The sequence below is a fragment of the Pinus tabuliformis genome, chromosome 4_2 (assembly GCF_031772625.1).
Source record: "Pinus tabuliformis cultivar Carrire ecotype Pingquan chromosome 4_2, CPIR1, whole genome shotgun sequence".
NCBI classification, from domain to species: domain Eukaryota; kingdom Viridiplantae; phylum Streptophyta; class Pinopsida; order Pinales; family Pinaceae; genus Pinus; species Pinus tabuliformis.
In genome coordinates, this window is record NC_142304.1 from 49,899,488 (window position 1) to 49,921,356 (window position 21,869).

The window sequence follows — 21,869 nt, forward strand, 5'->3', positions numbered from 1 at the left end:
AAAAAATGGAGGATTTTTTTGTAAGTAAGAATTTTTATAAGAAAAACCTCTCTTTGTTTTTTGAAAACCAGCTTCAGTTGTCCGGAATCTGCATTATAAGATCATGTATAATAGGAAAATTCATAATCCTCCAAATAGGTCTAAAAGGAAACTTCGAATATCCAAATTGGTAGAACCTGGGATAAATTTGAAAGAGGTTTTCTTTCCTCATTATGTTCCTAGAATAAACCTCCTTCATATTTTTGAAACTCATCTTCATTTGCCTGAAATTTCCTTTTGAAATCAACAGCTCAAAACAGCCCAAGAAACACACAAATCCCCTTGCAACTCCTGGTAGAAATACATGTAACCTATCAGGATGAAATATTGTGTGAAGCTAAGGTCATGCATGATAGCATTATTTTTATCCTTTCATCTTCATGGAAATTTCCTTTTATAACCCAAACCGCCCTCTTAAAAATATGACAACTGTAAAGAACTTTTTGGACAACATGTTGTTTGTCACAAAGTTAACTTTAAAGGTGACAACTGACTGATACATGCAAAGGTTGAAAATTAAATGATAGAGGGGAGCTTGGCTAAATTTTTTAAGGAATGATATTCGAATGTGGAGAGAAAGGTTACAAAATGAGGGAGTGGAAAGCAACAACCACTTCATCAACCAATAAAAATAACTCTGTTTTTCCTCAAAAAGAAGGTTGCATTCCTGAGCTCCTATCTCTTGATCCTTGATATATGTTACAAAACTGGAGGAGGTTTTTGTAGGTAATAATGTTTATAAGAGAAACCTCTTTCATTTTTCAAAAATGAGTTTTCAATTGCTCAAGAACCCCCTTGGAAGTTGACTACTAAAAAAAGAACAATAGAGCTTTTATCTGATAGTGCCCTATGAAATTAGTTGTTTTCGTAGTGCAAATCACCTTTTTTGAACTAGCTATGCTATGAAATTGTGGATTCTTGTGTCTGCTCTTTTTCCAATGCATTTTTCAAAATGGTCAAAGATATGGGTTCTAAACAACATGTGAGACTTCTAGGACATGGAACAAGGCTAATTTAACTTTATTTGGATATGAAAATGATATTCTTAACCTATCACCTACCTATTATCAAGACTAAAATGAATTTAGACCTCCTTGAAATCATGAACAAAAGCAAAGTTGACACAATGATGTTTATTCAAAAATTCTGGGTGATAACAGTGGCTCCACTAGGGATAGTGTGCCCCAGTGGTACGCTAAGAACCAGTAGCTCCCGTGCTGCTATCCATCCTTTAGAATAAAACTCTAAAATTTTGCCCAATCTTCTCCTCAAGCTTTAATGATTTTTACAAGAGGAACTCAAAATGCACCTAAAAAATGCTCATTCAACCTACTCTAAGCTTATTTGCACATTCCTACCTACCCTATCAGTTGCAACCTCCATTTGTAGCTCAAGGAACATGAAACTTCCAATGAAGCCAGTCATTGATCTGATCTGACACTTAAATCTCTTGACTATGCTTTAAGCAAAAATAAACATGATGCTAAAATAACCGAGGTAGCATGAGAAGTAACTGATCTTCAAGATGAAAATATATTTGGAAATTTGAACAATAAATATTTTCTATGTAATTAGCTATAGGGTCAAAAAAGACATGATTAGTTTGATGATCATCATAACATTATATATCTTTAGGAAACTGATTCTCACAAACAATGTAAGTTTCCTCATTATTATGATCATTCATTGATGTAAGCTACAACAAAGTATGACATAAAAATCAACCTTTTCCTCTGCCTAAGGTTTATAAAAGCTATCTTCCAATATTTATTCTTGGTGTTTACAATGATTTTCATACTCTTTATGATCAAAAGATTGACAATTTTGCTGCATCTTTACATTAATCTCAGAGGATGTAACATGGTTTTCATAAGTAAACCCCTATTGATTTTCATGTTGCATTTCATGGGATGTTATCCTTTCTTCTTGGTGTTGAAATGTATTGTTATGAAGAGCCTCTAAAATTTATTCATCCATGAATTCATTATCATCATAAAAATCCTCCAAATATTGAATAAAACTCACTGAGTGTTTACAACAATCTTTGACCAGCAATAAGGAGGGATGGCACTCTTTATACATCTCATAGAATACATCATGGAAATTAGAAAGCGAATATATTGAACCATTTTCCAAATCTTTATATCAAGGCCATGATTTTCCTTCTAAAGTAGTCATAAACATCTTCATGAGAGAATATTCAAGGAACTAAACCTTAATACTGTGTACATGCATATGGAACCTAACCAAATGAAGAGCAACATTGTCTTTCTTTTCGTCGTTGAATATTATAAGATCATCTAACCATTCGACCTTTGGCATAGGATTTCGAAAACTGGGGATATGAGACCAATTCATAAGGGCATACCTGGCATTAATTCTTGCAATGGAACTCATCTTGAAACTTCATCAAGCTACTGATCTTCTCGCAGTGGAGCCACCTTCCAATTTGTTATTTGATGTGTGGAGTCGCCAAGGTAGATGCAACCTCAAACAGTTTCCTGAGCTTCTGATACCTTCAGAAGTTCATCTTCTTGATTTTGGGAATGAGTAATCTTCAGGCTCCTGGCAGATGCACCAAAATTTTATCACAAAATATGACCCTGATAGGCTGCTGATCTAGTAGACTCTGAGTAACAATTTCAAACCAATCTTTTGGCTGAGGCTTAGCCTCCTCAGCCTGAGAGGGCTCTATCAAGGGTTGATGATATTGATTAACAATATAGATAGATGGCTAACTCTATGGTTTGTGATTTTATATGTTTATAGGTTTAAAGATGGATACTTACTATCATTGGGCTATGGAGTCAGTGACAGAGAAAAAGATAACAAATATCTTTTCTTATGAACTGAGGCTTGTATATACTTCAATGAAAGAGTAACACATTCAGGAAAGTCTCAATAACTTGAAGTTCATAGAAGTCAGAGCATGTGGGCATGAATTTTGAGTAATGATACATCAAGGTATTTAAAAGGAAAGTATTAAAATTGACTAATCAAAGTCTGATACTTAAAGGAAGTCAAAGCATGAATAGCCATGAATTCTGACTAATAAGTATTAAAACATTGAAGAAAAACATCCAAAAATAGGACCTAAGAACTCAATTCAAAATACTTTAACACTAAAAGGAATTCAGATCATCTTCCTCCATGAATTATAAGTAATAGGCGTGAAGACTATGGAAGTAAAACATATCAAAGATAAAAGATAGAGGTCATTGAAGTACACTAAGAATCTCAGATTCAGAAAAGTTAAAATGCTTCTGTATATATCAGTCTCTTCACAACATTTACAAAAGTAGTCCTTCTCTATAACATTTTTCAACCTTGAGAAATTCGATTCTCAAGCTTTATATAGAGTTTTACATCCTTGGATACTATGATCCACCTTTAGAGGAATTCAAGTTCCTAACTTAGACATCTTTCCATGCACAAAAAAAACTACTTAATCACAATTTGATAGCTAGTTATATTTAAGAGTCCTAATACAAATAGGAGTGAAACTCCTAAAACATGCTTTCAACAACCTTATCTATGACTTAAATACATTCTTTAATCAGATGTCAACCCATGTCTTCAAGCTTGATGATGTCCACGATGTTGTTGCAAAAGCTGCTGAGTCATGACCTAAGTATCCTGAAAACTAGGGGACAAAGTTCCTCCTTTTAAGGCCCTTAATCTTTTATGCTTATCTTCAAGCAGTTTTGCTGGTGTACATATGGCATGCATTAATAATACATAGAAACTTCAGCTGTCCACCTGGGCATGAAAGGGAATCTCGAATAGATGAACAAGAGAATAAAACATGACTGTGCTATGTAAATAGCCTGTTTTTGTAGCACATATTTTATATTACTTATGGAATACTTCTTTGAACCATTCTATGTCACTGACATCTAAAACTTCATCAACGATCCTCATATGTCTACCAGCAATCGTCAAACTTGGAATTTATTAGAACTTACCTTCAAAATACATCCATAAGGTGCTAAATGGTCACCATCAGCAGTTTCGTAGCGCACTACAAAACTGCTGTGTATGCTCTTTTTCAACATGGCGTTCAAAAATATGTAGTGTGGGAATTTTTTCAAAATTTCATAAATACTGATATAATCACCAAGAATCAAAACAACTTTCCCCTATGAGATGTTTTTCTTCACATATGTTCTTCTCTTTTATGCCAAAACTGTCCTATAAATTTATCATTTTCTGCACTATTTTTATATGAAAAATAGCTGTTGAGACAGAGCCTATATCTTTTGATCCCCGATAGCTGTTACAAACATGAAGGAGGTTTTTATAGATAAGAAATTTTGTAAGAAAAACCTCTCTCCGTTTTTTGAAAACCAACTTCAGTTGTCCAGAATCTACATTATCAAATCATGTATAAAACAAGAAAATTCAGAATCCTGCAAATATGTCTCAAAGGAAACTTCGAATCTCCAAATTGGTAGCACCTGGGAGAAATTTGAAAGAGGTTTTTGTTCCTCGTTATGTTCCTAGAAAAATATCCTTCATATTTTTGAAACTCATCTTCATTTGCCTGAAAATTCCTTTTGAGATCAACAACTCAAAACAGTCCAAGAAACACACGAATCCCCTTGCACCTCCTGGTAGAAATACATGTAACCTATCTGGATGAAAGCTTATGTGAAGCTGTGGTTGTCCATGATAGCCTTCTTTTTATCCTTTCATCTTCATGGCAATTTCCCTTTATAACCAAACTGCCCTATTAAAATATGATAGCTGTAAATAACTTTTTGGACAACAAGCTGTTTGTCACAAAGTTAACCTTAAAGGTGACAGCTGACTGATACATGCAAAGGTTGAAAAGTAAATGACAAAGAGGATCTTGGGTAAATTTTTTAAGGAATGAAATTCAAATGTGAAGAGAAAGATGGCAAAATGAGGGAGTGGAAAGCAACAACCACTTCATCAACCAATAAAAATAACTTTGTTTTTCTTGAAAAAGAAGGTTGCATTCCTAAGCTCCTATCTCTTGATCCTTGATAGTTGTTAAAAAAATGGAGGTTTTTGTAGGTAAGAATGTTTGTAAGAAAAACCTCCTTCATTTTTCAAACATGTGTTTTCAATTGCTCAGCAACCCCCTTGGAAGTTGACTACTAAAAACATAACAACAAGGTTTTTGTCTCATAGTGCACTACGAAATTAGCTGTTTTCATAGCACAAATCACCTTTTTTGAACTAGTTGTGCTATGAAATTGTGGATTCCTGTGTATGCTATTTTTTCAACACAGTTTTCAAAATGGTTAAATATATGGGTTCTAAACAGCGTGTGAGACTTCTAGGACATGGAACAAGGATGATTTAACTTTATTTGGATATGAAAATGAGACTCTTAACCTAGCACCTACCCATTATCAAGACTAAAATGACCTTTAGACTTCATTGAAATCAGGACCAAAATCAGAGTTGACACAATGATGTTTTTTGAAAATTTTTGGGTGATAACATGTCTCATTCTCAAATGTTTGTTGCAAGTATGGTAATGTGAGCACTAGTGCAGAGCAAAGGTGATGTTTCAACTCCGTGAATTCCTTATGTTAAGATTCAGACCAAAAGAATTTTTCTTTCACTCCTCCTTTGGTGGCTTGACTCAAGGGCCAAGTGATATGAGAGAAACCCAACACGGACCTATGGTAGAAATTGGCAGGACCCAGAAAGTTGCGGAGCTCCATCAAAGTGGTTGGGGCTAGCCAATCCCGAATGAATTAGATCTTGGTTGGATCCACATGAACCCCCACAAGTTGCATTAAATTATCCTAGATACTAAACCTTTGTCATGACAAAAGTGAATTTCTATAAATTGGCACACAAATTTTGTTGTTGCAGTGTTTGGAGAACCTGTCGGATGTGGTGGAGGTTCTCTTCCAACTCTGGCTAAAGATTAGGATGTCATCCAAGTATACCCCTAAAAATTAGTTGGTGAATGGCTGAAATATGTAATCCATAATCCTTACAAAGGTTGCAGGAGCATTCGTCAACCTGAAAGGCATAACCAACCATTCAGAAAGACCCTCCTTGGATTTGAAGGCAGTCTTCCACACATCGGAGGGTTGGATTGGTACCTGGTGATATCTGGACTTCAGGTCAATCTTGCTGAAATATTCCCCCCCTTGAGTTGGTCCAGAAGGTCATCAATCTACAAGATCGAGTACCTATTCCAGACAATGATCTTGTTTAGTGCCTGATATTCAATACAGAGTCTCCATGTCCCATCCTTCTTCTGTACCAACATGATTGGGATCCCACAGGGTGATGAACTAGGCTGAAAGTGACATTTCTACAACACCTCCTGAATTTTCCTCTTGATTTCATTGTTCTCCAGAATGGAGTGTCGGTAGATTGGTCCATAGGGTAACGACGCATCTAGGCTCAGATCGATTGAGTACTTGACCTGATAGTGCAGAGGCACCCCTCCGGGGGAGGTGAAGATGTCATCATTCTCCTCCATGACCTTGTCAATCTGTTGTTGTGGTATGGAGGGGTCTTGTCCGAAGGTCCTCGCCACCGTATTCTTCTTTCCTTGATGACGTATCATCAAGAAAACAAATTTATCGGGTTTGAAATGAGCTTACTACATTATTTTGTAGTAATCAGAGAGATGGCGATAGGTGGTGCTACCTCCAGTATCCTGTACAACTTATTTTCCAATGTAACAATAAAAGCACGAGGCCTTGATTCATACACAACATGTCACTTCCACAAGTATGGTTGACCCAATAATACATTGCAAACATCAAGGGGCGAAACGTCACATAATACCTCATTCGTGAAGGGCTTGATGCTATATGGAAGGCGACATTGTTGGCTCACGCGTAGGTCTTGTCCTTGGTGAATGTTGTAGGGAAAAGTATCCGACTCAGATGACCCTATCCCACTCTAAGGGTGATAGTACCTCAGCAACAACTGTAAAGAAAACTACTTAAGGTTTACTTCTTTATGAAAGCAAAAGAGAGTGGATAAATGCACTAACCGTTGCCTTGCGCTTAATTTCGAATCCAAACTCTTCTCTATGGCCGCTTGCTCCCAGCTCTTTGCTCTTTTGCCGGCCCAGCTACAATGAGATCCTGTAAAATGACAAAGAAGGAGACTACAAGAGGCATGCAATCATAACTGATTCATGGATTAGCATAAACCAAATATACAATTATCACAAAACATCATTGGAACAAATGCATATAGAAGAACCTCAATAGCTTTTATTAATGAAGAAGTAAAGGTTCTGAGAGTGTTACAACCATTGAAGGTCCTAATCCAGCAACACCTCCCAGCAGAAAGAATTTCTCCTCTTCACCTCCCTCAAGCAATCACCCAATAGCTCTATAGTGAAACCAACAGCATAGCATTACTTTGCACAAAATTCCAGCCTCCTGAGCTCATAGGAGAGAGCTCAATATATAGATGAATTGAGAAAGGATGAGTCAGCTTGCAACTGATGTGTAGCTGCCTTGTGTCCTCTCTCTCTTCAGTTAATCTTTAGTTGATCTTCAGTTCTTGAGTCCACTTGGAGAACCTTGCTTCCTCTTGGAGAAACAGAGCCTCTGACTCATCACAAGGTGAAATACCTGATCCAAGTGTCATTTTTGGAAGATTCCAGAGCAATGACTCAGTGTGCCACTTGTCCCATCTCGCTCAGCGCAGGTGGTCTTTGTTCCACTTGCTTTGCAACGCAGGTACACCATGGAGCAACTGAGTTTCAGCGCAGAAACCTAGTGGAGCACCTGCTTTGATTTCAGGATTGCTTGTTTTTGAGTGTTTTCAGGTGGAGAACTGATCTGAGAGCTGTTGGTTTGCTGACCTTGTTCCTCTAGGGGTAGGAACATCATGTTTAGGGAACTTTGGATCCCTTGGATTATTGACAATTCATGCTTGTTGCTGTAAGGCACAAAATTGTCTATAACAGATGCCCCCTAAAGTATGAGGTCGTTTATCGGGTGAAATGCTTTATTGAGAGGATCCGAAGTTCATTCAATCTGCTGAGAAGTGTCCTGTAATAAGATACAATACAATACATTATTTTTCATACATTTTCATGATCTAGCTGAGGCGGGCATTCCCATGCTCAGCTTTATAAATACATTTTGGTACATAGAACAGACGATCGTCTGATTGTAGGCTGATAATTCTCTGCTGAAATTATCATCCTTTGAGAAGGATGATCATCTGCTGTAATGATGTACATATCAAATGTCTTTATGTCCTGAATATATATCGCAGCCCGGATGGATGAAACTAGATCCGGGGTCTTCAATCTCTTCCGATCTTCACTCGATGTACAAGTCGATCCATGTGAGAATTTCTTGAAGTCGAACATGGAAAGACATCGCTTGATTACCGGTCAGTGATGTAAACCGTTAACAAGCGCGAGAGGAATCACCGATAAGGATGATGACCCTCAAGGTACGGCAGTACAATTCACATGGTGGGAATAAAGGACTTGGCGTCGACCACCATGCAAAATCTTCTGGTCGAAGGTCATTGATGTATACCTGTCGCCGGAAGTGAGAAACTTGCCATTGAGGCATGCAAGCTTCAAAGTACTGAAGGGGGTGTTCCTAGATCAACTCCTTGGATAATGAGCTGATGTCGACAAGGAGCGATCCGTCAAAGGAGGGCCTTAATGAATCCCACATCAGTGACACGGAACGGAGCTAGTGATTGTGATGAGGTGAAAACAAACTGTGATGTATGATTCAGGGTGGCGGTCATGAAGTGGATGAAGGATAATGTATGGCAGTGGATGGGACACGGTTGACTCTTTGCAGAACCACATCTCTTGAACATATAACAACACTGATGTGATGGATTGGTAGCATTACCCCAATTTTGGATGGTGTGGCGAGGACCATGGTTATGAGACCGGTGAATGAAACAACCCAACCCGATGTGATACGGAGGACAAAGTGTCATGTTCAAGAGCGACTTGCTACCATTAATGCTGTGAGGTTCTCCCAATTTTTCCCCAGTCATTGCTGACCAGTACCTCTTTATTTTTGTCAAGCTTGAGGAGGATAACATATGCTTGTTCTATAACCTGCCCTTCGGGCAAGCCCATCGCTGTGTTTTAACGAGCCTAGCGATAGGGAAACTCGTTCTCGTCTAAAGACAAGTTTGTCGCTATTTAATCATTTTAACGAGTCTAACGACAAGGAAAACTCGGTCCTTTTCATTTTTAGAGAGTCTGAAAAGGTACGAAAAGTTAACTCCAAAATTCCTTTTTCGTCTTCTAATCCCTTAAGTCCGAAAAAGTATAAAACCATACAAAAGGGATGAATTTTCGATTTCTTTAACGAGCCGAACAAAACAAGCGCTCGATCTTTTTGTGTAATAATCCCTCAGGTCCAAAAAGATTAAAATCTAGAGGAGGGATAGCTCTTCCGGTCCTTTTAACGAGCTGGAAGGCCAAAACTCGGCAAACTTTTCATATTTTACGAGTCAGTGAAAAGAGCTCAAAGAAGACTCGTCTTTTGAGGAACGAGTGATAAACAGGGATAGCAGCAGTTTCCAGGTACAGGTTGGAATTTTCCAATCACGGCAGTGTCACAAGGATGGCTAAGTGAAATCACTCTTCGCAGCTGTTCCTCAAAATGGGTAAACACACATATGGAGATGAACGATTGGCCAAAATGAACGGATGGAGGTGATGGCATATAAACACGACCAAGGGCTTTTAATATGGCTTTCAAAGGTTACTTTTCTCAATGGTTATTTACCGGTTCATTTTTTCTGAGTGAGCTTGAACTGCTAGGGAAAGATTGCTCACAATTTATGTTTATTTTTTAATGAGCATGAACTCTGCACAAAAACTGCTCGATTCTTGCGTTTATTTTTTAACGAGCATGAACATTGCTAAAACTGCTCAATTTACCAGTCTTAATACAAGGAATGCCTTAGGTGAGGTAATCTTATTTAAGGAGCGATACCTCACTAATTACTCCAATTTGGCAGGTTTTAACTTTTGCCCTTCATCCTTTCTTTATGCAAGCTGGAAACGGCTAATCCTACGAGTTTAATGGGTTAGACCTATAGGTTTAAAGGGAGGACCTAAAAATTTAAAAAAAAAAAATAGTCGTCCCGTGCTTGCACTCCGAAAGGTTTGCATGCCCCCAGGTATAAAGTATAATTTCAAGGCTGCCCCTCCCCTGTCCCACCTCTATTTTTCTAATTGTCGTCTTGCTATATTTTTAACGATACTTGTCTTCTCGTTATTTTTCGGTGCCGACGGTACTTGTCTTCCCATCAGTTCACTTTTTGATTTTGCAAGATCGCAACAGATAAAACATTGGTGTTACGGAGGGAGGTCCTCTTACTTATTATCCGAAAAATGGTTTTGTTTGCTGCCGCAGACTAAACTCTCTTTTCGGCGGTGTCTATCATTAGGTTGCTAAGGATGGTGACTACTTGTTTCAGCAATTTCATCTCTTTCTTTGGAGACTGCCCCTACTTATCCTTCAAAACATATTGTTTTAATGGGTGAGGCTTGACATTCAAAGATGGTGGCTACTTGCTGCCACAAATGGATCTCCTCCTTAGGAGAGCCTACTTTTTTAGACAAAGGGAGACGATCCTTTTCGCTCACATAACTTTGACAAAAGAATTTTATCCTAGAACAACCCTCTTTTCCTTTTTCGGACGGGGTACGGACTAGTCCATTCTTCTGCGGAAATTAACTTTATACCCAAGGTTTTCTCTGCCCAAGGCAGGCCAGGGTGCATGCCCCCTGGGTCCCAGTTCTTTCTTTCCGAATTACTCGCATTCATCGGGAAGTAGAACCGGGGGTGGTGGCATTCCTTGAGTGAATAAACCGTTAAGGGATGGTATTTGACTATTTGCGATGCGTGATCCTGGAAATGAAAGTTGGTCTACGAGCTTGACCATTCTTCCTTCGTGCGGAAAACACATGACTCTAAAGAGCGAGGACACTATTGCCTCCATGCAATATATATAGTCTCGTCCAAGGAGTAAGTTATAAACCAAGGGTCCCTGGACGACCATGATGTTCATATGAACTGTCTTCCCTTTCAATGTAACTGGAACATTGGGGAGAATCCCTAACGGGTGACTGGTTCCTTTATCAAAACCTGATAGATTTCTTATCTCAGGTAAAAGCGCCGGGCAACCCAACGCTTTCCAAGCAATAGAGGAAAGGATACTCACAGATGCCCCTTCATCAATGATAGTTCCAGCCATCACCATTCTGTAGATTTGGACTATGATTCTGAATGGGATACTGGCTGGTAACCGGGGTCTGCCTAGTTGATTCCAATCAGAGGATACAACTAGGTTGCTTGGTGGTGGGACCGAATATACAGCCGGATACGACCCTGACGATGTTCCTTCCTGCGATAAAGGAATGGGCGCATTGCCCTGATGCTCATCAGAGTCTGTGTTGATGAAAAGAATATGGACGGTGTCATCCTTATCCTCTTCAGTGAGGGTGTCATTTGAAGATGGGTCTTCAATGACGGAGTCATTGGAGGATGAAACCTCTGAAGGAAGAACCGGGTCAACTGCCGTTTCGACCTTTAGACTTTCTTCTGGTGTGGATTCAGTAGGTTCATTCTCAATGACCGACACTTCAGCCGACCACTTGAGCGGGTCAGCTGGATTTTCAACTATCGAGGGATTAGGCGCGAGTTTTCGGTATCCAGGAGGAAGTTGTAACGGTGAAACCGGACGATCTTCCAAAACTCTCTTTGCCTCATCTAAGAATGGACATCGGTGGATGGCATGATCGCCTTCACACAACATACAGGGTGATCTTGGTCTCCCTCTTCGTCCTTCACTCTCGCTAGTTGACGGACTGCAATCAACATGACTACCAGAGGTTGATGCTACCGGATTGTGCAACCTTGGGGACCAGTCCCTTAGTATCCGGGGAATACAAGGACAATCACGATGGAAGTGGGTCCCTTTGCAAATGACACATGGCGATTTAGGCCCGGTCGGTGCAGTGTGTGGGTTTTTGTCAGCTGTCTTTTGCTTACCCCTAGTCGCCTTCGCCATAGGCCCCTTCTGCTTCTTTTCTCTTTTCTTCTTTTCCTTCTTCTCCATGGGAGACTGACTTTTGCCGGCTCTACCTTGTGAAGATGAAGGATCAGAGGAAGAATTGTAAGAAGTGGAAGGCTGGTGGGTAGTTTTAGACTGGTCTGACTGTTGATTCGACTGCTCAGGATTAGTGGCGATCTGAACTACATTAGTTGAAAAGAGCCATACAGGTAGGCCGATTGTCAATCCTGGAAGTGACAATGTGGCCATATGAGGCGCACCAACATCTCCCCAAGAGGAGAAGGGATTTGGACTTCCACCAAGGTTACTTCCTTGGTTGGTGGGCTCCATACTTTTCAACTGAAAGATCAACGTGGGAATAACAGGTGATTATGTTCCGTTTAAAATAAATTTTATTAATGACGCTTTTAGACACAAACTTGCTTTTTCATGTTTTAAGAGTCGAGAAAAAGCTAAAGATGACTCTAGTCACCTTCGATGTTTTAACGAGCCCGAAGTGACAAATGCTCGGATGGACTTTTTCAGTTATAGAGTTTGAAAAAGGCCAAAAGAAACTTCTCTGGAGTTCTAGGCAGAGGGTGTGCCAAACTTTTCGCGAAACCACAGAATACGTTTTACGGTACGGGTGGTCGATCTTCGTGAATGCTGTGTTCACTGCATCGCGATCAGTAGGGCGGCCGACACGGCTTCCTATGGATAAAGGATAATTGCCTATAGGGGTCTCCCAATATATACTCGACGGTACGTGGGAGCACAAGTCCGTATTAGTGCCACCGACTCTCAGGAGGAATCACCCACCTTCGTAGAGATCGACAGTCACTATGCTTAACGACGCCGGAACACGTCTCTACCTAGACCTCTATGTGTTTTCGTTATGTTACAAAGCATTGTTATGTAAATTGGATTTATTTTAATGTTGATCTTGCTTAGCAGTTTGCCTTTAAGGATCACCACGAGATGTATATAACAAATTCCTGAATGCAGTCTAAGATGAGAAGCAAACTTTTCAATCTTTCAACTTTGAAAACCTTAACTACTGAGGGAAGAGAAAGGCAAATCTTTTCTCACAGATCATAGAGCACACACTAAATGAAAATTTTTTCTAAATCGTCAAGCAAACAGTCAAATGCAAAATGCACAATGCATGTATTTTCTTTTCCCTTTCTTAATGTGGATGGGTTACAAAAAGAAAGTCGTTATATAACTTTGATTTCGATTTAAAGTGAAAGTAAACAAGCTTGTCCAAAATCAAAAGACACCTTAAGATTTACTTGCTTAATCACTGGAAATGCATGAAATCAAACCATAATGACGAAAGTAAAATGACTAATCAGCTATGGACAGCAAACAAGCTAACTCTTTAGACCAGCAAAATGCCTAACACAGGTTCAGATCTAAGAGGCCAAAAGCAAGACTAGTTTACTCTTCGTTATGGGAAATTGTAAATGAGTAAGAAATACAAAGAACAAGTACAATTTCGTTATATAACAGAGGCAGAATGATGGCAAGTAATATTGGTTTCAGAACAGGTGCAAGACTGGTAACTGGCAGCCAAATCAATAGTGAAAACAGGCAAGAGAAAAGGAGGAAACCCCAACAGCACTAGGCAAAATTGGGCCAACGCAGGTGCTGCACAGCCAGTCTGGCTCTCAGCGTAGGTAGCCCCTTCGGGACCTGCGTTGCAAAGCAGGTAGCCTGTGTACTACCTGCTTTGGAAAACGAAACTTGCGTTTTCACAGTTTCCGGGTCATAATTTTCTAAAAAATGCACAGTTTTTGCTCAAATCAGAAGCAATCAGTCAAGCACACTCAAAGGGATGATTAGGACGGTGAAAAGCTATCACTAAGAGCTTACAAGGATCCTTGTAGATCAGCTCTTCAAATCATGAACTTGCTCAGAAATGAGCTAGAGTAGCTGCCCTCTACTTCGCTTTTGATATAGTCAAAAGCTTTTCGATTTGGTACTCTTTTGTTCAGGAAATGAATAGCAAAATACTACAAACACAATCAAACGGATACGATCCCCAGCGGAGTCGCCAGTTTGTTGTAGGGAAAAGTATCCGACTCGGATGACCCTATCCCACTCTAAGGGTGATAGTACCTCAGCAACAACTGTAAAGAAAACTACTTAAGGTTTACTTCTTTATGAAAGCAAAAGAGAGTGGATAAATGCACTAACCGTTGCCTTGCGCTTAATGTCGAATCCAAACTCTTCTCTATGGCCGCTTGCTCCCAGCTCTTTGCTCTTTTGCCGGCCCAGCTACAATGAGATCCTGCAAAATGACAAAGAAGGAGACTACAAGAGGCATGCAATCATAACTGATTCACGGATTAGCATAAACCAAATATACAATTATCACAAAACATCATTGGAACAAATGCATATAGAAGAACCTCAATAGCTTTTATTAATGAAGAAGTAAAGGTTCTGAGAGTGTTACAACCATTGAAGGTCCTAATCCAGCAACACCTCCCAGCAGAAAGAATTTCTCCTCTTCACCTCCCTCAAGCAATCACCCAATAGCTCTATAGTGAAACCAACAGCATAGCATTACTTTGCACAAAATTCCAGCCTCCTGAGCTCATAGGAGAGAGCTCAATATATAGATGAATTGAGAAAGGATGAGTCAGCTTGCAACTGATGTGTAGCTGCCTTGTGTCCTCTCTCTCTTCAGTTAATCTTTAGTTGATCTTCAGTTCTTGAGTCCACTTGGAGAACCTTGCTTCCTCTTGGAGAAACAGAGCCTCTGACTCATCACAAGGCGAAATACCTGATCCAAGTGTCATTTTTGGAAGATTCCAGAGCAATGACTCAGTGTTCCACTTGTCCCATCTCGCTCAGCGCAGGTGGTCTTTGTTCCACTTGCTTTGCAACGCAGGTACACCATGGAGCAACTGAGTTTCAGCGCAGAAACCTAGTGGAGCACCTGCTTTGATTTCAGGATTGCTTGTTTTTGAGTGTTTTCAGGTGGAGAACTGATCTGAGAGCTGTTGGTTTGCTGACCTTGTTCCTCTAGGGGTAGGAACATCATGTTTAGGGAACTTTGGATCCCTTGGATTATTGACAATTCATGCTTGTTGCTGTAAGGCACAAAATTGTCTATAACAGTGAAGACACCTAATGGTGTACATTTGTGGGTGTGATGTGGTCAGTAAGCCTAGTTGCTTCATGACCTCTGCTACAATAAGGTTCTTTTGGCTCTTGCTATTGAAAATGAACTATAGCGTGGAACCCTTTACCCACATTTGGGAATGGAAGAGACCCTCCTCCTCCTATTGATATTTGGGTTCCTCCTTTTGGATCTTTGTGGTGGCAACGATGGTGTTGGGCTCTAGATCAATAATATGCTTCCCTTTGTCATTACCCTTGTGAGGTTCTGACCCAGAGTCAAAACATGCATCTTATTTTGAAGCCTTCAGTTTGGCCACCAGTGACTGTTGGGCCCGACACTCACTTGTGTTTTGGGTGGAGCTCTTATGGAACTCACACCAATTTCTCGTGTCCTTCTTGAGCTTCACATCGTTTTCCTTTGCTTTTGGCATTGGTGGGTTGACTTGGGTCGTCCCACCTTGGCTTTGTTCTTTGTTCTGTGGTTTTGGGGCAACTTTCCCTTGCTTCGGACTTGCATATCCAAAGTATTGCTTCTTCTATTTAAACTTCTACTCGATCTTGATGGCATATCGGTATGTCGTGTTGAGTGAGGAGATGTCTAGGAAATCCATCTCATCCTAGTTGTATCTATGTAGGTAGCTATGATACTTGAGTACCAAATGATTCTCAAAATCCTTGATACCCAACTTCGTGCGAAGGGTATGAAAAACATTGGCAAACTCCGACACATCCTGGTCCCTTCCCTGTGACAGCATGGTCCACTTTATCTATTTTTCCCCGTAGCTCATGACAAGGTAGTACTGCTCCTTGATGGCATCCCAAAATGAATTCCAGGTGGAAGTAGATGAAACACTGAGGTTGTACTTTCATCCTTATGCTCATAATAGGTTTCCCACTAGTCCTTGATGTAGGGGGCAATTTTCAGAAGAGAAAAAGTAATATTTTCTCAGCTAGAAAAATAATGAATAGAAAAATATGCTTCTAGTATATTCAACCATTTATCTACTATGTCTGCATCTATTTGTCGCTCAAATATGGGAATGTCAAAGTTTACTTTTACCTTAAAAGGTGTGGATCCTCAAGAGTGGTTGTCGGATGTGGATGTGCCACCAATGGGCAACCGCTGAAGGATCTGGGTAAATTTATCCACCATCACATTCCTTTATTTCTCGAGGGCCTCCTTGAGCAATATATTGATAGGATTTCCTGCTCTCTCATTCTGGACATGCAAAGAAAAATAGAGAAAGAGAAAACCGCTCTGATACCAGTGATTCAAATTTAAACAGGAATGCAACAAATTATAGATATAACCATAAATACATAGATGCAACAGAAATAGCACTATGTTTCACTAATATCAAATAATGAAATATGCTTACAAATAGAATGGAAATGAGACTAGGTCAGCGATGGTAGCTTATCTCTAAGAAGAGACGTGGCAGCTACATGCCTCTGAACTGAGTTAAAATGAGGCTCAAGGGCCTTTTTATTATTGAACAATAAGAGAAAACACTAAACAACAAAAAACCTAACATGAAGAGATGTAGCACCAATAGTTTATGGGCCCTATTGGGGTTGGTTGGGCAGCCAACTTCCCAAGGTCATAACTTGGTCATATTATCTCCATTTGATGCACATGATACCTCGTTGGAAGATCTCTTCAAGGAATACAACTGAAAACATGATTTCAATGAAATTTCTTGGAGGAATATTTCCAAAAAACATTGTTTTGGGCCTCGAAATAGCTCCAGAAGTTCAAGACCCAAAAAGTTTCCAAAAATAGTAAACTATGCTACGATTAAGAAAACTAAAAAACTGAAAGAAACAATGGTGGGGGTCCACGTGGAATAGATGGGTGGCCACAAATATCCACCTGAATCATGGGCATGGGAGGCACACCAACACTACGTTCCAATAGGTGCCAAGTGTGAGTGTATTCTAAGTGCCAAATCTTCCTTCGTTGTTTCCCATCTACTTTACAATAATTGATCTCAAATCACTTTAATATTAAACCATGCCAAATCATACTGAGTCATCACAATGCATTCCAAACATGCTAAGACTTTGAAAGTGATAATACTTGCCAAGTGCCAATGTGTGTTAGGAAGTGTGATTCATGCTATGAAGTGGCAGAGCATGTTGAAGAGGGATAAGGTGTGCTAGAGAGTGCCAATGCATGTTGAGGAGTGTTAGGGAGTACTAGGAAAACATGAGGGAGAACTAGGTCAAAATCCATGGAAGTGAATGAATATAAAGTTGTGTTAGGGAGTGTTAATCAGTGCTAGATATCATGCCAAGGAGGGAGTGACAAGGTATGCTAAGAACATGTAATGCATGCCAAGGAATATCATGGCATGCCAAGAAGTGTTGGAGTGTGCTAGGTAATTCCGGGGTGTGCTAACATGTGCCAAATAGTGCCAAGACATGATAGGTGCTAAGACATGCGAGGATGTGCAAGGTGCTAGAGTATGCCAATATGCGTTGAGGAGTTTCAGGGCAAAAAAAGGAATAACCAAGCTAAAATGCAAGGAAATGAATACATAAGAGGGTTAATAAGTCTTGCATTTATCTCTTTTAAAAGGGGAATGCTAGGCACACTAATAATATGTTCTAATATATGCCAAGTACCAATGTGTGCCAAGTGCCAATTTGTGCCAAGTGCTAATGTATGTCAGTGCAATATTATGCCAAGGTGTTCCAGGGCATGCTATGGACTATAGGGCATGCCAATACATGCTAGGGAGTATTATTCTATGCTAGGACATGCCAACAGGTGCTTGGGCGTCCTACTCATGGCAAGATGTTCTAGGTACAAAGATGTTCCAAGACATGCGAGGTGCCATGGAATGTTAGTGTGTTCCAAAGCATGTTAAGGTGTGCCATGAGTGTTGATGATTGTTAGGTCTATACCATTAATAGAATTGACAGAGCTTGATTATATATTAAACAATATAGTTCCTACACACACTAGTGGAACTTATCTAAAGGGAATTTGGTAGATAATAAACCTAATAGAGATGAATCATGGGTTGACTAATAGGAAAACTATATTTTTATGACTTGAGGGATATGATACAGACTAATTACTTCTGAACAAATTTATTGACTCTAAACATTGTGGCTTTGGACACATAATAAAAAGGACGCCAGAACAATGGACTTAAATCGTTATCTTTTGACAAAAAGTATAGTAACATGTACATAGCATCATCAAAAACTCATTTGAATGATAAATGATGACGAACATTTTTTGATCGTCACCAAAAGTAACCAAAAAGAGAATTAGGGAGGGTCAATAAAAGATCGTCACTAAAAGTGTCACTAAAGAGACAATTAATGATGGGCCTTTAACGACCCTCACCAAAAGTGTCACCAAAGAGATAATTAGTGATGGGCCTTTAACAACCCTCACCAAAAGTGTCATTGAAAATGGATTTGGTGACAAGCCTTAAAGGACCATCACTATATACACTTACAACAATGTTTTTTTAAGGACCATCACCATATGTGACATTGGTGATAGACCTTAAAGGTCCATCATAGGCATGACCGTCACTAATGACCTTTTTCTTGTAGTGAGGGATCATACTAGATCTATGTAAAGTGGAAAGAGATTCAGAGTAGATCTAGGCAAATTCGTCAAATGTTAATACAATCCCTTATTGGGAGAGTCTGAAAGTGAATAAGAAAGAAGTAGCACTAGTATTCCCAGAGATGTGGCGCAGACAGTAGATAAGGGTACTTTTGGAATTCCACATCCATCTACTCCTCCTTCACCTTCGCCTCTGCCTCATACACCTACACCTACACCTCCACCTCGGCCTCCACCTCTATTGTTCCGTATGGAAAATACAGTAAAAATGTTTGTATTCAAGGGTCAGGGATCAAAGGATCTCGAACAGTTTTTGTTCATCATAGAGGCTGTGTGGAAATCATAGTATATTAACCATGATGACATGAATAAAGTGCAATTGGTTAAAGCATTGTAGGATATGGTGCTTACCTGGTAATGAGATACAATATGACTCATCCAGTTGCTTCATGGGCTAACACAAAGGATGCACTGAATGTGGAATTTAGGAAGCCAAAGTCGCAAGCTCAGTGTGTGACTGAAATCAAGGAGATCAAGCAAAGGGTTAATTATTCTACATGGGATATAGATCAATGGTTGAAGTGCTTCTATAGTCAAGCTAACCTTCAGATTTCAGATGAACAACATAGGGACTGGTATATAGCTTCACTATTACCTCGCTTAAGGTTGTCATTATCTTAGCAGAAGATTGGGTCACAGGTTGAAGCATTGGAAATCACTATGAACCTAGAAGCTTCACCGATATAGGATACCAATATAGGATTTCAGTAGATCTATTTGTAGCTAGGAAGTCTGCATATGGAGATGTAGGATTTGAAGAAGGGAAAGGAGCTTAATTCAAAGACAGATTTTGAAATTTGGTGCACGAAGTGCAAGGCTAAAGGTCATCGTAAGGATCAGTGTCTTGTATTCCAGGATTATATAGCTATGGGAGCCCCTAACCTGCTAAAGTTGGAATCTTCCGTTGGATCAAGCATCGGTGCAAGTAACTGGTGTAGCATCTACCAAGTATCAGGACAACATTTGACAGATAATTGTTGCCTACTACAGAAATTTATACAGTCTCCAAAGAATTTTTTTTTAACTTTTGTAAATTGGTTGGTCATGATGAAAGCAATTGTCAAAGCTATGAACTAATGATGGAAAAGACTCCACTATATAGAATGCAGTATAAAAACTGCACGTAGAATGATCAAGACTCATCTGCAGCTCGTGGATGATTGCAAGGATGGGGAAGAGGTTGAGGATGAGGAGCTGGAAGAGGTCGGGGCCAGATTATTTGTTACAATTGTGGAGAACGAGGACACTTTGTGCATGACTGTCAGAATCCAACTCACCCTTCTTGCCAATAATGTCGTCAATTTGATCATGTTATAGAAGATTGCCCAGTCTTAATAGCGATGATGAAATAGAAGAAGAACCAATAACTGGTGCAGAATATTCAAATTATGAGATCCAAGCTGCATGAAAACGATCCCAGCATCAATATAGTCACGTGAAGTGGTGTAGCCAATGGCGAAGACAAGGTCAAATGAAAACAAGCAAAATCAGATTCATGGCTTCAAAAAGATGATGACAAGAATATTGGGTTTGATTTACATAGAGAAAAAGAGATGATCATGGAGGCAAGAAAGAGTTTATGGATCTAGGTGCTTCTATGTCTCAGAACTAGATGTCGATAGTCTCATGAATGGAGAAACTTGAAGAATCTACTGCAACATAGGATTCAGATGCCATGGTGTTAAAATCATTTCTGTAGACTTGCATGAATTTATTATGAGATGATAAAGTAGTAGAAGTACTACAAGAGCTAATAGATAACTGCACCAGCAAGGATAAGTCATTACCAGAACAATGCATAGTTAATAAGGTGAACCGAAGCAAGAAGAGAACTAGTAGGGAGATGTGGTTGATTGCGTAGATTGGTGATTTTGAAATGGATCAGCTAATACTAGACTTGGGATCTATTTCTAATTCACTGTTGAAGAAAACTTGGGAATGTATGGAAAAACCTAAGTTACAATGGTCGCTAATTCAATAGCACATGGAAAATCAACAAATGATAATTCTAATGGGGTGCCTGCATGGAGTAAGTGTAGATAATGAAGGCACAAGAGCAGTGGCTGATTTTGATGTTATTGAGATCGTTGATGAAACAAATCCATACCTAACATTGCTTAGGATTAATTTGGCCTTCCACATGAACACAATCATTAACTTAAAGAAGTGAAGCACGATATTTGAAAAGAATTATTTTCGAGTAATTGTCCCATTAGATCCAGCTGAAGGTGCATGATACATAGAACCTGACTATGACTATTATGAAGATGACAGTATTGAGCACATATATAAGTTAATTTTGTGAAATGAAGATTGGATCAATACCACTATGGATGGAAGGATCAACTGGGAGAAGGATGGTTCCTACCAATTAGACTCAAATGAAGAGTTAAAAACTCGCATAATCGGTTGCATGAGGTCTCTACTTTGCGATGTAATCAGCTTACAAAGGCATTATGCCATATATCTACTGAGGTACATAATTTATCCTATTATGATGGCTTGGATGATGTTAATATATTTCTTCACCATTTTCAAAGGGATGTACTAGAAGAGACTCGATTATAGTCCTTAGATATGGAATTGAGAGCTACGCCTGCTAGATGGTGGCACATGCACAAGGATAATTTTGCCGACTAGAAGGAATATCGTAGAATGAAGTGATTAAGATTTGAATACGTGAACACCCAAATCATTGAAAAATACACAAGGAAGGATGATTCGCGTGAACATCTAGTGCAATGAACTAAGGTGTGGTTTGAGATACCTCAACCTAAGTCAGTGCAGATCATTATTCATACCCTGGATGTTATCCCAAGGAGTTGGTATTTAGAGACAGAGCTGTGACACGGGACCGCTGATTGGGATGAGATGAAGGAAATTTTCTTGTTTAATTTTAGTTTCAAAAATGGATTTTAATGCATTGATGAAGTGCTTCAGGAAATTAAACAACAATCTTGCTAACACCCATATAACCTATCACATGGGTACAACCGGACTGGAGTATGTAGCTACAACATCATTTAGAATGTTA